Consider the following 17,101-nt stretch of genomic DNA (forward strand, 5'->3'; position numbering starts at 1 on the left):
AGTGGCCCTCTTCTCACAGCTCCACTAGGTGGTGCCCCAGTAGGGACTCTGTGTGTGGGCTCCAAACCCACATTTCCCTTCCACACTGCCCTTGCAGAGGTTCTCCATGAGGGCCCTGCCCCTGCAGCAAACTTCTCTCTGGGCATCCAGGTATTTCCATACATCCTCTGAAATCTAGCTGGAGGTTCCCAAACCTCAATTCTTGACTTCCATGCACCCGCAGGCTCAACACCACATGGAAGCTGCCCAGGCTTGGGGCTTCCACCCTCTGAAGCAACATCCCTAGCTGTACCTTGGCCCCATTAGCCATGGCTGGAGTGGCTGGAATGCAGGGTACCAAGTCCCTAGGTTGCACAGAGCATGGAGGCCCTGGGCCCAGGACATGAAACCATCCTTTCCTCCTAGACCTCTGGGCATGTGATCGAAGGGGCTGCTGTGAAGACCTCTGACATGCCCTGGAGACGTTTTCCCCACTGTCTTGGGGATTAACATTTGGCTCCTTGTTACTTATGCAAATTTCTGCAGGTGGCTTGAATTTCTCCTCAGAAAATGGAATTTTCTTTTTTTTACATTGTCAGGCTACACATTTTCTGAACTTTGATGCTGTTTCCCTTTAAACTGAATGCCTTTAACAGCACCCAGGTCACCTCTTGGATTCTTTGCTGCTTAGAAATTTATTCTGCCAGATACCCTAAATCATCTCTCTCAAGTTCAAAGTTCCACAAATCTCTAGGGGAGGGGCAAAATGCCACCAGTGTCTCTGCTAAAACATAACAAGAGTCACCTTTTGCTCCAGTTCCCAAGAAGTTCCTCATCTCCATCCGAGACCACCTCAACCTGGCTTTTATTGTCCGTATCACTATCAACATTTTGGGTCAAGCCATTCAACAAGTCTCTAGGAAGTTTCAAACTTTCCCACATTTTCCTGTCTTCTTCTGAGCCCTCCAAACTGTTCCAATCCCTGCCTGTTATGCAGTTCCAAAGTCACTTCCACATTTTCAGGTGTCTTTTCAGCAGAGCCCCATTCTACTGGTAACAATTTACTGTATTAGTTCATTTTCAAGCTGCTGATAAAGACATACCTGAGACTGGGCAATTTACAAAAGAAACAGGTCTAATGGACTTACAGTTCCACATGGCTGGGGAGGCCTCCCAATCATGGGGGAAGGTAAGGAGAAGCAAGTCATGTCTTACATAAATGGCAGCAGGCAAAAAGAACAAGCTTGTGTAGGAACCCCCCTCCAACTTATAAAACCATCAAATCTCTTGAGACTTATTCACTACCAGAGAATGGCACGGGAAAGACCTGCCCCCATGATTCAGTTACCTCCCACCAGGTCCCTCCCACAACACATGGGAATTCAAGACGAGATTTGGGTGGGGACACAGCCAAACCATATCAGGTGATATTGGCTTTATAGAATAATTTAGGGAGGATTCTTTCTTTGTCTATCTTTTGGAATAATTTCTAAAGATTGGTACCAATTCTTCTTTGATTGTCTGAGAGAATTCAGCTATGAATCTATCTGGTCCTGGACTTTTTTTTGTTGTTGGCAATTTTTAAATCAGTGTTTCAATCTTGCTGTTGTTATTGGTCTGTTCAGAGTTTCTATTTCTTCCTAAATTAATCTAGGAGGGTTGTATATTTCTAGGAATTTATCCATCTCCTCTAAATTTTCTAGTTTGTGCATGTAAAAGTGTTCATAGGATTCTCAAATGATCTTTTGTATTTCTGTGGTTTTGGTTATAATATCTCCTGTTTGTTTTTGGATCTTCTCTCTTTTATTCTTGGTTAATGTTGCTAATGTTCTATCAATTTTTTTTTTATCTTTTCAAAGAACCAGCTTTTTCTTTCAGTTATCTTGTGTATTTTTTTTTTGTTTGTTTCAATTTCATTTAGTTCTGCTGTGATCTTGGTTATCGCTTTTCTTCTGCTGAGTTTGGGTTGGTTTGTTCTTGTTTCTCAGCTTCTTGAGGTGTGACCTTAGATTGTCTATTTTTGCTGTTTCAGACTTTTTGATGTAGGCATTTAATGTTATGAACTTTCCTCTTAGCATCAATTTTGCTGTAGCCCAGAGGTTTTGATAGGTTATGTCACTATTATTGTTCAGTTCAAAGAATATTTAAATTTCCATCTTGATTTCATTGTTGACCCAAGGATCATTCTGGAGCAGATTATTTAATTTTTTTTTTTTTTTGGAATGGAGTTTCACTCTTGTTGCACAGGTTGGCATGCAATGGCATGCTCTTGGCTCACCGCAACCTCTGCCTCCTAGGTTCAAGTGATTCTCCTACCTCACCCTCCCAAGTAGCTGGGATTGCAGGTGTGTGCCACCACGCCTGGCTAATTTTATATTTTTAGTAGAGATGGGCTTTCTCCATGTTGGCCAGGCTGGTCTTGAACTCCCGACCTCAGGTGATCTGCACGCCTCAGCCTCCCAAAGCACTGGGATTACAGGTGTGAGCCACCACGCGCGGCAGATTATTTAATTTCTATGTATTTGTATAGTTTTGAGGGTTCCTTTTGGAGTTAATTTCCAGTTTTAGTCTACTGTGATCTGAGAGGGTACTTGATATAATTTCAACTTTCTTAAATTTACTGAGACTTGTTTCGTGGCCTAACATGTGGTCTATCTTGAATAATGTTCTATATGCCAGATGAAAAGAATGTTTATTCTGCAGTTGTTGGGTATAATGTTCTTTAAATATCTGTTAAGTCCATTTGTTTTAGGGTGTAGTTTAAGACCATTTTTTCTTTGTTGACTTTCTGTCTTGTTGCCCTGTCTAGTGCTGTCAGTGGAGTACTGAAGTCTCCACTATTAGTATATTGCTGTCTATCTTATTTGTTAGGTATAGTAATAATTGTTTTATAAATTTGAGACTCCAGTGTTAGGCACATATATATTTAGGATTGTGATATTTTCCTTTTGGACTGTTATTTATCATTATATAATGTACCTCTTTGTCTTTTTTAACTGTTGTTGCTTTAAAGTCTCTTTTGTCTAATATAAGAATAGGGACTCCTGCTCACTTTTGGTTTGTGTTTGCATGGAATATCTTTTTCCACCCCTTTACCTTAAGTTTATGTGAGTCCTTATGTGTCAAGTGAGTCTCTTGAAGACAGTAGATACTTGGTTGATGGATTTTTATCCATTCTGCCATTCTGTATCTTTTAAGTGGAGTATTTAGACCATTTACATTCAACATTAGTATTGGCATGTGAGGTACTCTTTTACTCATTGTGCTAGTTGTTACCTGAATACCGTGTGTGTGTGTGTTTTGTTTATTGTGCTGTTGTTTTATAGACCCTGTGAGATTTATGCTTTAAGGATATTCTATTTTGGTGTATTTAGAGGTTTTGTTTCAAGATTTAGAATTCCTTGTGGCATTTCTTGTAGTGCTGCTTGGTAGTGGCGAATTCTCTCCGCATTTTTTTTTTTGTCTGAAAAAGACTGTATCTTTCCTTCATTTATGAAGCTTAGTTTTGCTGGATACAAAGTTATTGACTGGCAATTACTTTTTTTGAGGAGGCTAAAGATAGGACCCCAGTTACCTTCTGGTTTTCAGGGTTCTGCTGAGAAATTTGCTGTTATTCTGATATGTTTCATTTATAGGTTATCTGATGCTTTTGCCTCACAGCTCTTAAGATTCTTTCCTTTGTCTTGACTTTAGATAACCCAATAACTATGTGCCTAGGTGATGATCTTTTTGTGATGAATTTCCCAGGTTTTCTTTGAGCTTCCTATATTTGGATTTCCAGATCTCTACTGAGGCCAGGGAATTTTTCCTTGATTATTCCCTCAAATAAGTTTTCCAAACTTAGATTTCTCTTCTTCCTCAGGAAGACCAGTTATTCTTAGGTTTAGCGATTTAACATGATCCCACATTTTATAGAGGCTTTGTTCATCTTTTAATATTTTTTTCTTTATCTTTGTCTGATTGGGTGAATTCAAAAGCCTTGTCTTCGAGTTCTGAAGTTCTCTCTTCTACTTGTTCTAGTCTATATTGACACTTTTCAGTGTACTTTTTAATTTTTCTGAGTATATCTTTCATTTCCAGAATTTGTGATTTTTTTTTTCTCTATGATATCTGTTTCTCTGGAGAACTTTTCATCCATATCCTTTATTATTATTTTTTAAATTTATTTAAGCGGGTTTTCACCTTTCTCTGGTATCTCTTGAGTAGCATGATAATCAACCATCAGAATTCTTTATCTGGCAATTCAGAGATTTCTTCTTGGTTTGGCTCCATTGCTGTGGAGCTAGTGTGGTCTTTGGGGGGTGTTGTTTTGTCATATTACCAGAATTACTTTTCTGATTCCTTTTCATTTGGGTAGACTATATCAGAGGGAAGATCTGGGGCTCAAGGGCTGCTGTTCAGATTCTTTTGTTCCAAGGGGTGATCCCTTGATGTGTTGGTATCCTACTTCCCCTTGGGATGGGGCTTCCTGAGAGCCAGACTGCAGTGATTGTTGTTGCTCTTCTGGGTCTAGTCACCCAGTGGGGCTACTAGGCTACGGGTTGGCGCTGGGCAATGTCTGCAGCGTCCTATGATGTGATCCATCTTCAGGTCTCCCAGCCATAGATACCAGGACTGCTCTGGTGGAGGTGGCTGTAATGTTCTGAGTTGGTTGGCCTTCAGCCAGGAGGTGGCGCTTTCAAGAGAGCACCAGCTGCAATAGTAGAAGGGAGACGTAAGCTCACCCTAAGTTGGCCAGGATTAGTATTTGGGTTATGGCAGGGCCATAAAGTTCCCAACAGTTTACGTTTTTTTGTGATCAGCAACCAGGCAGAGAAATACCATCAAGTGGGGGTAGGGTTAGGTGAGTCTGAGCTCAGACTCTTCTTGGGCTTACTACGGCCACTGTGGGGGCTAGGGAGTGGTTCTCCGGCCAGTGGGGTTATGTTCCAGAGGGGGTTATGGCTGTCTCTTTTGCCAGGGATGTGGGGGAAAGCCGGTAGCAATAGGCCTCCTCCAACTCCCATGCAGTCAGTGAGGCCAGTCTCGCTCCTGCAGTGCCCAAGTAACAGTTTATCTCCAGGCAGCCGGCATTCCGGGCTCAGACCTTGCCCCAGGCACAAACTTTCCCACTGACAAAGCAAGCACAGCTTTCAGGCCTTGCTTCTCCTCAGCCCACACTGTTGGCCACAGCTCCTGTGCTCCTCTCTGCAGCAGTTCCCATTTACTCCTTGGATTCTGCTCGAGAGAGTTTGTGCCCAGTTGAAATTATTCCAAAGTTCAGTTGGAAGCTCCTTTCACCCTGTGACCCCCTCCCAAATTCCACCAGCTGCCTTTCCCAAGGGCCACTGTGAGATACAGTCAGAGATGGCTTCCCTGGGCTCAAACCGGAAAATGGAGTGCCTATAAGGCTCTTCCCACTGCTGCTTCTACTTTTATATTTCACACTAAATCCATTTCAGCTCTAGGTAAGGTTAAATCCTTCTCCCATAGTCTGGATTTTCAGGTTCCTCAGTGGGGGTGTGTGTTCAGAGGCAGAGTTTTCCCTTCTCACACTTTGGAAACTCACAGTTTTTCCTTTGTCTTGTGGAATTTGCAGTGGTGTGCTGCTTCTTTCAAAGGATGTGTGAATTCTTTCAGTTTTCCTGGTACGTTCCTGTGGCGGTTCTTGGAGCAAAAGTCCATGGTGTGAGTCTCTTCATGCTGTTTTGTCCATCCAAATGGGAGCTACACGTTAGCCCTTTCTTCTAGCATCTATCTTCTTGAAAATCCCCCTCTTGTATAGGTCTTAAATTATAAATTGTACCTCTGTCTCAAGCTCTTTATCTCTAGATCTCTTGACACACACACTCTCACACACAGAAGTATTTGACACATCTGCCAGATATTTATTAGCACTTCATGTACATTCAGTCCTCAGATTGCCTCTAGGAGATGACATGAAGGATTTGAGGACTGTGGTTGCCGCTGTAGTATCCTTTCTGCCCCTCTCCTATTGCAGTTTGTTCTAATTCCCAGATCCCATTTATCTTGCCAGTTGGTGGCATATGAACAAAGATGGCCCAATTAAAGGGAGGTCCAGAACTTTTGTTAGATGGTTAGGGAAGAGACCTCTGTTTATTGAATATGAATGAGGAAATATGAAAGTCCAGAAGCTTCTGAGAGCCAACTTTTCCATCACAGTACAGCCAGCCTTGGGGTGGTTGGATGTTACCAAGAGCAGAGCAGACAATGGAAAAAAGCTGGGTATTCAGTGAGATTATTGAGCCACTGAAGACTTCCGTACTACTGGGCTTTTCAGTTATATAAGACATTAAATTCCATTATTCATTTGGGTCTTATGATCTATTACCCAGGGCATATTAACTGAAACATGTAAACATTTTCTGCATTTTACTGTGAAACCAAATCTCAGAAAGGTCGAGAGTGGCTAGATACACTGATCCTTTAGAAAATGTCCAAGGCACCATTAAGGCCAAACTGGGATTGGAACCCAGGATATCTGACTCTAAAGTCCATGCATGTAACATGTAACATTCTCTTCAAGAAAACTGTTGCACAATTCGGATGTCAGCCATTTAACGTTGGTTCACTCTCTGCTTGGGGATGACATCTAGAATCTTAAAAGTGAAGCTAGGCAATTAGAAAGAATGAGACTCGGGCTGCCTGGTACAGGGGCTGTTGTTTCTTCCGCCCAAAACCTCTTCTCCCCTTTTCTGCTAACAACCCTCCCACTCTCCTCTCTTCCTGAACTGCCTCTCTTTGGCCATGTGCAGATTCCTAGCCCCAACCCCTGGGGAATCTGGAGTCTCTCTGTAGGTAGACAGTGAATGCAAAAGTGATCTGCCTGAAGTATCTTAGAGAGGGACCCACACACTGCTGCAGGTGCAGCTGAGGCTGTTCATGTTCTTCCTGAGGCCTGGTCGTTCATCTGTTCTTATAGTTCTGTGAACTCTTGCCACATCCCTTTCACAAATCCCTTTTGGCCTTATGTTAGCCAGAGTTGGTTCCCATTACTTGTAACAAAACATCCTCAGCTTGTATGTATGGCAATATTCAAGGTATCATTCTCAAGGCCACTTAAATATTTGACATTTGGATAATCAGTAGACTTAAGGACCATGAGATTTTTTTCCATACACCAAGAAGATGATATCAGCTGGCAATTCAGTCTATCTATCCTCAGGAGTTTCCATTTTAGTAACATTTGAAAGGATTCTTTTAACACGGATTGTGAAAACTTCAAATTCATTGAAAAGACACAAAATTACAATGAATGAATTGTATTTTATACTTAATAATCAATGTAGCTATATATCACTAATGAGTGAATCATGTATTTTATACTTAATAATCAATGTAGATGAACTGTCATTAATTATAGTATTGGGAATTCTTATTTACTTTTTAACTTTTATTTTAGGTTCAGGGGTACATGTGCAGGTTTGTTATATTGGCAAATTACATGTCACGGGATGTTTGGTGTACAGATTATTTCGTCACCCAGGTAATAAGCATAGTACCTGATAGGTAGTTTTTCAGTCCTCATCCTTCTCCCACTCTCCACCCTCAGGATGAAATTGTGCTGCCACCAGGTAAGGGATCTAGTGAGTAGGGATGAGCTCTAGGAGCCTATAGAGACTTCTGATTCACAGTGTTAGCCTGGTTTAATTTCCTACTCTCATAGAGGATGTTTTTTCAGGAGACTTGGTGGTCTTTACTGCCATCTAGCTTCAGTAAGGGGCACCCTAGTCTCAGAGAGATTTTAATAAATTTAAACCTCAGAGTAAAGGGATTGGGGTCTCTGTTTCTTTTATCTTTCAGAAAGTCCCTCTATTTTTACCTACATTATTGGGAGGAAACTGAAACTGAGGTAAAGCAGCTCTGTTGACTTCCCCAGGAGCATCTGTGCTCTAAGTTGAATTAAAAAGTCCTGTTATATCAGTGCCTTGTATCATTAAGTGAACAAACTATTCTTTACTGCAAACATTCTGATGATGTAATTTCCTATAACACACATGCCTCATCTCACATAAAAGGGCTAACTCCTTTTATTTTAGAAAGTGAATAGATGATATCTAACATGAAAACATTCAGAAATATTCATACAGGCATATTAGTTAGAAATATGAAGGTAATTAATAAAAGTAGCTAAAAGAGCTAAAGATGCTTGCTGCTGAAAAGTTATTTTTATATATCATGAGTTATTTTAGTTTTTAAACTTATAACTTTGAGGAAAATTAACTTTTTAAAAACAGCATCTTTTCTTTTGATGAATGCAAAGTTTGCATTGGCTCCATGGAGTATGTATGTGGTTTCAGAGCCCTAACATTTTTCAATCTCATGCTTCCATGTTTGTAGCTTTCCTTAAATATGTGATGATTCATGGATCTTAGCTTTTATTCAAAAGCCTGATGATTGAAAAAAAAAAAAAAAAAAAGAGGGCTGGATGTTAGTTCTGTGTGGTATGGGTAAGCCTTATTGGGAGGTAGCCTGACCTGTGGAGTCATTGAAATGGGCTTCCTCACTGGGGTCCTCAAAATGACATTACCTATAGGGTTTTTTCTTTGGGCTGGTCAGTTTTTTTCAGAGAGGTTTTCTCCTCAGAAAATGAGCGTAGCTACCAGCATTCTGGGGACAAGGAATGAGGAAATGGGAGTTACGGGTTTCACTATTCATCATATAAACTTCGCTTGGTTTTTTGTTTTCCATTCAGCATTTCTACCTTCAACTTAGCCTGCTGTCCCTGAATCCACAGACCCTCTCCAGAGAACATCTCGTGTTTTCCTTGGGTGAATGAGAGATGGTTGCCTGACTGTAGGGGAGTGGTCTAACTGCCTGTGGCATATGTTCTTTTCTAAAATGGCCAGAACAATATTTCTCATTCTATATGCTGTGTGTTGTATGTTGGGTATTTGTGGGGGGCAGATTACTTATCTCTATAGTTTACAGATCTTCAGTTCCAGAGAACTGAGTTTAAGGAGCTGTACCTGGGAAATTGTGCCTGAAGCTGTTCCTGAGGAATCTATACCTGGATCTAATGCACATGCTGAGATCCTGGATTTGAGCTGACGCTATAATGGGATGAGACTTTGCCGTCTTGGGTGTGGGGTGGATGTATTTTGCACTGGGAATGATGTGAAGTACTGTGGTTAAAAGGTGGACTGTAGTTCTTTGCATTTTTCAACAATGGCCACAACAGCATCTCTCATCCTATGTGCTCTTCCTCCGATGTGACTGTGTCCTCTCTCATTAAAATGTGGAGTCTATTTCTCCACTCTCTCAAATCTGGTGGACCCTGGGACTTCTTCGACCAACAGAGTACAGTGGAAATGATGCTGGGCCACTTCCGGGTTTGGTTTTTAATTAGTCTGGCAACTCCTCCTTGCTGCTTCTTGGAAGGCAGTAAGAAGTGCAACTATCCTGAGGCTTCTGCTGTGAGAAACCCAAGCCATGGGAACGGCTCTGGAGAATGAGATTTCACTGGGAGAGTGAAGAGAGGAGCGAAGAGAAAGAGAGATGAAGGGGTGGCCTGCCCCTCCACACCTGTGGGTGTTTCTCGTAAGGTGGAACGAGAGACTTGAGAAAAGAAATAAGACACAGAGACAAAGTATAGAGAAAGAAAAGCGGGGGCCCAGGGGACCGGCGCTCAGCTTACAGAGGACCCACGCCGGCCCCGGTCTCTGAGTTCCCTTAGTATTTATTGATAATTATCTTTACCATCTTAAAGACAGGGGAGTGGCAGGACAATATAAACAAAGAAAAAAGAGGAAATCGGCAGTAAGACATATGAACAAAAACCTCTGTGACATGAATAAATTCAAAGGACAAGGCTGTGCCTTGAGATGCATATGCAAACATCTCCATAAACCTTTAGGCAGCATAGTTTCAGTCTATCACATGGGGAGAAACCTTAGACAATACCTAGCTTATCTAGGAACAAAGTCACACCCTGCACGCCCAAAATCCATTAAACCTTGAGTTACCACAGCACATGTCTCTTGCAAGGACAAGATTGGGGGTAGGGTCACAGACTAACAGCATCTCAAACACAGAACAAAATGGAGTCTCTTATGTCTACTTCTTTCTATATAGACACAGTAACAGGCTGATCTCTTTCTTTTCCCCACAAGAGAGGCATCAAGGATCACTGAGTTGCCAGAATGTGAGTGCTAAGGCCATATTGGAAATGGATTCTCTTGCTTCAGCTGCCCCAGCTGATGCCACCAGGATCAGAGACGATCTGGCCAGCTGAGCCCTTCCTTAATTCCTAACCCATAAAATTGTGTGCAAAACAAAATGGTTGTTTTCAGCCACTAAGTTTTGGGGTAGGTTTTATGCAGCAGCAGATAATGGAAATACTGCTTTGTACAGACTTTCAAAAAAATCCATTCGTTTTCAGGCTTGTCTTCACTCCTTCTTTAAGAGGTGCTAAGAGACTCCAGTTCTTGAGTCCAGATCAATGTGTTTCTGGCTTTTTCCCACTGCTAGCTTAGATTTTATTTTTTTCACGTCTGCTAAGACAGTAGTCCATTTGCTTTTCAGCTTCTAAAACTTAATTATTCTAATTTTCCTTATTGTTCTCTTCCTTGTGGATTTATGCATTTTATTTGCTCCTTTCTGTAATTTTTGTGGCATTTGGCAAACAGTGAAGGTAAATATACACATTCAATCTGCCACATTTAACTGAATGTCCCCTATGCCTTTTATCGACTACTTAGAATGGCAATGGTAATTTTGGCCTCTAGGCACAGAGAAATAAGAGTTTTTGTTTTTTTTTTGTGAGTCACATTGGCCCAGAGCTCCTCCACTCCTCCACAAAAGGTGAGAACTTTGTAGGGCTGACTCAGAGACCAAGCCTGATTCTGATTCTGGCTGGAACATTCCTTGGGGGTGTGATTACTGTGGGGACATAGTAGGTGCTATAGCTGGCTCTGGAAAATAGGCTCTGGGTTGCCAAAAATGGACACACACACACACACACACACACACACACACACACAAATGCACACATACTCTAATCTCTTCTCTTTCTGTCCCTCTCCCTCTCTCCATTATGTGGTCACATTTGGGTAAGTTCATGAAGATTCTTGAAGAAAAAACCAGTATGGTGAGGCTTTCTAGTGTCAAGATCTCTTGACATTCAAGTGTGAGCTCACTAGGAGGGAGGGAGAAATGACATGTTAAATGTTACCATGGAAAAGAAAAAAAGTCACTCCCAATTAAAGGGACTGAAAAAAGAGAACCAAAGTAAAATAGGATTTTGTAGGTCAATGAAAAAGCTGACAAAAGCTCTGTCACTTGGACTGTTCCAAGTTCTCAGGCAAGGATCTGAGAAGTTTCCTGAAAATATGGTTTAGGGTTCTGAGAGGAAAAGGAATCAGGCTTTTGTTATTGAAATAAACAAAGATCTGAAATGGGTCATTTACAATTTTTTTTATACTTCAAAAAGCGAGACTGAAACTTCCATTGAATTTCTGTAAAAAAGCCTTTCACATTGGCTGGTTGAATTGCCTCACAATAAAAAACAAATCTGCCAAACTGAAGACATTTGCAGCCCCCAGTGTTACTAATTTTTTCCCCAATTTCACCCTAGCCTCTGCAAGATGAATGTCGTGTGGACCTAAGTTAGAGCAATTTTAAACATGTTAGGTTTTGAAGGTGTTATTTCTCAAGGGAGAAAGAAAAGTAATAGATTGCAAGACAGAGCCTTAAAACAGTGTTTCAGGGAGAGAGTAAGTAGGAAAGATTTGTGACATCTCAGAGTTTGGGAGAGCCCTATGGAAAGTGACAGGACATTTTTGAGAAACCTTCTTTTTGGACAGGCTCTAAGTTTAACAAAAAATATATTCAATGACTCAGGCAAGTACATTAAGAAAGACTTGGGTGTGAGGAGCAGCCCCAGGGAGCTGACCTGGGGCTGTGCATTCAAGAAACGAGAGAGCCCAGTTTAAGGAGGTTTTGATGAGTGGGAGATCCAGGGATCATTTCATGGAAAGAAAGAATTGGCTTCAAGCTACAAAGGAATTTTATAGACCCTAGACAATTCCCAAACTAGGGAGTTCCAAGTTCTGTGGTGAGTAGAAACTTCTCTGGCAGTAAGATAAACAACTCAAAGAGGAAAAAAAACTAATCAAGTCACTATAGCCTAACATAATGGAAGCAGTGTGGAGTAGTGCTGGAGAATGTGGGCTTTATGGTTAGATAGTCTGGGATTTTAGCCCTTGTTTCTTCCTGGGCTACTCAGGTGATTTTGGGCAATTAACTTATTCTTCTCTGAGCCTCAGCCTACTTGTCTTTAAAAGTGGGATAATAAAATATCATAGGGTTATTTTGAGGATTCAGGGAGAAACTATTTGTCCAGCACTTATCAGGGGCCTAGAACACAGTAAATGGTAGTTGCTACCACCAACTACCACTGTCTTCATTGTAGCAGATCTAGATTGCTGTCCACACATGATGCATGCTTCTCTTCCATGGAGTACTATTTCTGGGAAGTTGCTGCTCAAGTGGGGACTGCATTTCCCAACCACCTTTGCATTCAGGTGGGACCAGGTGGCTGAGTTCTGGCCAGTGGAATGCCAGGTGAAGTCATGTACATCACTTCTAGGCCTGGCCCATCAATGCTTCCTAGGTGACCACCATCATCATTCCCCCTCTGCTGGCTATATGTCAATGGTCAGGGTGACTTTGGAAACCAGGTGCTGAAGTCAGCAGAGCCTTTGACAGTCTGGTTCCTGAGTGATTGCGTGGAACAAAATTTCTGAGTTTATCAGTCATAGCAATTACCTTAATAACACAAATAACATCATCGTGGCTTAGGATTGCAGTAGCCTGGTTAAGTCTGAGCTCAAGAATAAACCCTGGAGAAATCAGCCAGGAGGAATATTACCTTACTAGGGACCAGAATGGCCAAGGAAGGGGCTGTGGCTCATATTGAAAGACAAACCATAGTTGATCTGTATACTTGTACGTTACTCATTGTAATTAGTGTTTTGTCGTGAAATTTCTCTATACTGTGTCCTAAACTGGTGACTGAATGTTTATCTGGTAGATCTATCACTATAGATAAGCCCCAGAAGAACGTAGTGAGGTAAAGGTCAAGACCTTTGTGGAAGAGAGCCCAATTTCCTTGGGTATTTGAACATTTATTGCTAGTGACTAATGTCAGGGAGATTTTGATTTTTAGATCTCCCTTGGTTGATTTAAGGGCACTGCAAGTCTTTCTACTCTGTTGGTTGACAGTTCAGGTTTTCTTAAAAACTAAGCAACTTTTAAAAGTGTTGAGTGGGCAGATTCCATATCTAGGATCTAGCTAGGTCAGATTACCTCAAGGAAAACTCAGTGACTGGATGTTCAAGCCATCCAAAGTTACGACTTGCTTTTTTTCTTTTCTTATTCATAAGGGTTGTTCTCTCCTCATTATTTTCTGGGTGGGGGGGTTGGGGGGGCGGGAAACAAAAAAAAAAACCACTCAAAATACAGGCCACTTCATAAAGTCAAGTGTCTAATTATCCTCTTGGGTAGTCTGATCTATGTAGCAGAACAAACTGAAGCTGTTCTTTAGGTGGGAGTGGGTGGTGTTTCTTAGCTTTCATTTGGGGATGGTGGCAAGGATGTGGGGAGTGAGTTGTAAGACAAGGAATGCCTGAAACTGTGCTGAAGAACTGCGGCATGGCTGGGGAGATTGGCATTGTTGGCAGACTCTATTGTTACTTGGTTTTCACCTTCTCATCACTCTCCCTCATATCTTCTCCATCTTTCTGTTCTCTCTTTGGGTTTATGTGATACTAGTGTTAATGGCCAAGCCATAAAGCCAGGTGGGAAGAAAGCAATGGCACGGGACTCATGACCATGGTTTGCCCCTGGCAGGGTCAAAGCTTAGTCCATTAGAGTGGGAGGGAGAGCACTCCAAGAGCAGTGGTCAGGGTCTTGGGAGATCTCAGAATCAGGAAGTGAGTCTGTGAAGTCCTGACTCAAGACTCCTGAGGCATGTACATCAGAAAAGCCAACTCTATCATTTGAACCTGAAAGCAAGTGTTAGTTTTACAGATGTGAGTCCTGCACCACAGTCTTAACCAGAACCTTCAACTGGTCTGGAAGGTGAGAGTCAGTGACTGTAGGTGCTTGGTAGAAAAAAAAAATTGTTTTAAATCCATTTATCTTATTTATCATCTTTTCTCCAGGTCAGTATTAACACAGATTTAGGTTTATAGACTCTGATCAAGGATGCTGAGGAAGAAAACCCTTTTTAGTCCTTTTAGAAAATAATTATAGTCAGCTCTTTTGACTTACATGACCAAGAAGAAAGTAAAAAGTATTGAGGGCTATTCACGAGTTAATCAATAGTGTAGTTCCCTCAAATGCTACGATGTGTCATGATTGAACAAGAAAATGGTACTGTTTTGGATTTTTTCTCTCTAATGAGTCACATTGATACAGAGTGAGACTCATGATCTGAGAGGTCCAAGCAGTAAAAGTAGCTTATTTTGTGTGTAAAGCAGAATTCTAAGATGACATCTAATGACTCACATCTTGTATAATGCCCTCCCCTTGCGCGTGTGGGACACCTGTGGACATAACAGGATATCAGCCTTGTAATTAGGTTTCTAATCAGATGACTTTGAGTTAATCAAAAGTTTTCAGAGTTTATCTGTTATAGCATTTGGTGTTACCTTAGCAACACCCATGGCATCATCGTGGCTCAGGATGGAAGAGGGCTTGTCAAGTCCAAGCTCAAGAATAAGCCCTAGAGAAAGCCAGAAAGAATCCCACCTTACCACTACCGAGGTGGGCAAAGAAGGGGCTGTCATCCACATTGGAAGACAAACTGTGGCTGATCTGTGTACTTGTACATTACTGATTGTGTTCAGTGTTTTGTCATGAAATTTCTTTACACGTTGCCCTAATCTGCTGCCTGGACATTTGTCTGGTGGATTTGTTACCACAGACAAACCCTAGCAAAGAGGATGAGGAGAAAGGCCATGACCTTTGCAGGAGAAAGCCCTGTTTCTTAATCTGTGGGGGTTCAACCTAATCAGGTAGACACTTAAAAACAGATAAAGCATCAGAGAGTTTTTCCTGATGGGCTGCAGGGGGAGGCATGTGAACTGCCTGTGGAAGTCTACGGGGTGAGGACTGAAAGGACCTCCTAGAGGATTCAGCCACATCTAGGATCTGAGGGTGCCCTGGCCCATCGTCAGGGAACTTAATTCCAACAACCTGAATGAGCTTGAGAGAGACCTTCCTCTCCACGTGAGAATGCAGACTCAGTCACATTTTGAATCCTGCCTAGTGAAATCCTGAGCAGAGAACCTAGTTACACTGTGCCTAGATCCCTCACTCACAGAAACTATGAGATAATAAATGTGCATTGTTTTAAACCAATGACCTTGTGGTAATTTGCTACATAGTGATAGAAAACTAATTCACTCTGTTTATCAGCATACTTTTTAAAGTCCGCAGAAGCAACATTTGACTCATACAGTGCTATAGGTCATTTCACTGTCAACATCATACTTTATGACATGATGAAAAGGATGATATCCTGTTTTTCTTTGAAGAACTCACCCAAGCTCTATGTTTCTCATTTAATTACTCCCCACAAAAACAATGTGTGAATTTACTTTGAACTACTTTAGTATACATGCCTTCAGTTTTTCCCTTTTGAATCACTGTAATGAAAACATTGCATTTAAGTTTTTAGTGTTTTAAAATTTTGAAATAATTTCAAACCTATTGAAAAGTTCCAAGAACTGTATAGAGAACTCCCAGATCCTTGATACCCAAGGTTCCTCACATTTTTTTTGTTTATTTACCTATTTATTTTGTTTTGACATGATGGCTCATAACTCTTAAACACTACAGTGTGTACCTATTAAAAATAAGGATGTTCTCCGTCTTAACCATCATTCAACCCTCACAAATCCTGATTACATCAACATTGACGCAATGTGGCTGTCTGAGGCACAGACCCATCCAAAATTTGCAAACTGTCCTAACAATGTGTCTTTTTATTTTCTGGACCAGGACTTTATCCAGGAACACACATTGAATACAGTTGTCATGCACCGTCACTCTCCATCAATCTGGACCAGTTCTTCTGTCTTAAAGATGACAGGCCTTCACTATATATGCAGCATGTCCCTCAACCTGAGTCTGTTTGCTGTTTCCACATGACCAGACTCAGGTCATGTATTCTTAGCAGGAGAACCACAGAAATGATGCTGTGCTCATCTGGAGAAGTCAGATTTTCCCTCTGCATTTGATTAATATTTTGTGGCAGAATTGCCCAATATTATAAATAATATACTGTCTCTATGCAAACCTGTGTCCAGCTTCCATTGGTGACTCCTGTCTATAGCAACTACCAAATGGTGCCAGATGGTGATTATCCATTCCCATCATTTGATCTACATTGATTAATTGGCATTATACTGCAAATAGTGGTTTCTCCGTTCTACTCATTTCTTTATTTACTCATTTATTTCTGTAAGTGCAATTTTATGGTTTTCTATTTTGCTTCATGAATTATAATTAGATATGCTAATTTATTTTGATGCACAAATTGTCCTAGATTTGGCCAGTGTGAACCCCCTAAACCTGGCTTCTGTGTCCCTTTGACAGGTCCCTATCATTCCTTAAGCATTTCCTACTTCCTAGCATAACAATGTATTCGAGGCTTACCTTATACTTTCCCTACCCCGAGCCTGTAATCAGCCATTTCTCCAGAAGTCCTTGTTCCTAGCAGTGGAAGATGGTATTTAAAAATGTAGGTCTGGATAGGATGCTAGATATACTTATTACTATTGGGGTGTTACTGCTCCTAGACACTCTCAGTGGACAGGACAAGCTCTATATGTAGATATACATACACATACATACAAATATACACTCACACACAAACATATATTCTATTAGGGTTGAACAGAGAAGCAGAACCAGTGTACTACACACACACACACCCCCACACACAGAGGGAATTGGCTTATGCAATTGTTGGGAGCTGGACACCTGTGGGCACAAACTGAAGCTTTTTTTCTACATAGGGAGCAGTAAGGAAGGAAGATCAGGGGAAAGGGAGAGGAATTGCAGACCAGATGCTGTTTGATCAGGGTAGGCTTAGGCCCTCTTTTTTTTTTAA

This window comes from Macaca mulatta, chromosome 7 (assembly GCF_049350105.2).
Source record: "Macaca mulatta isolate MMU2019108-1 chromosome 7, T2T-MMU8v2.0, whole genome shotgun sequence".
Lineage (NCBI taxonomy): Eukaryota > Metazoa > Chordata > Mammalia > Primates > Cercopithecidae > Macaca > Macaca mulatta.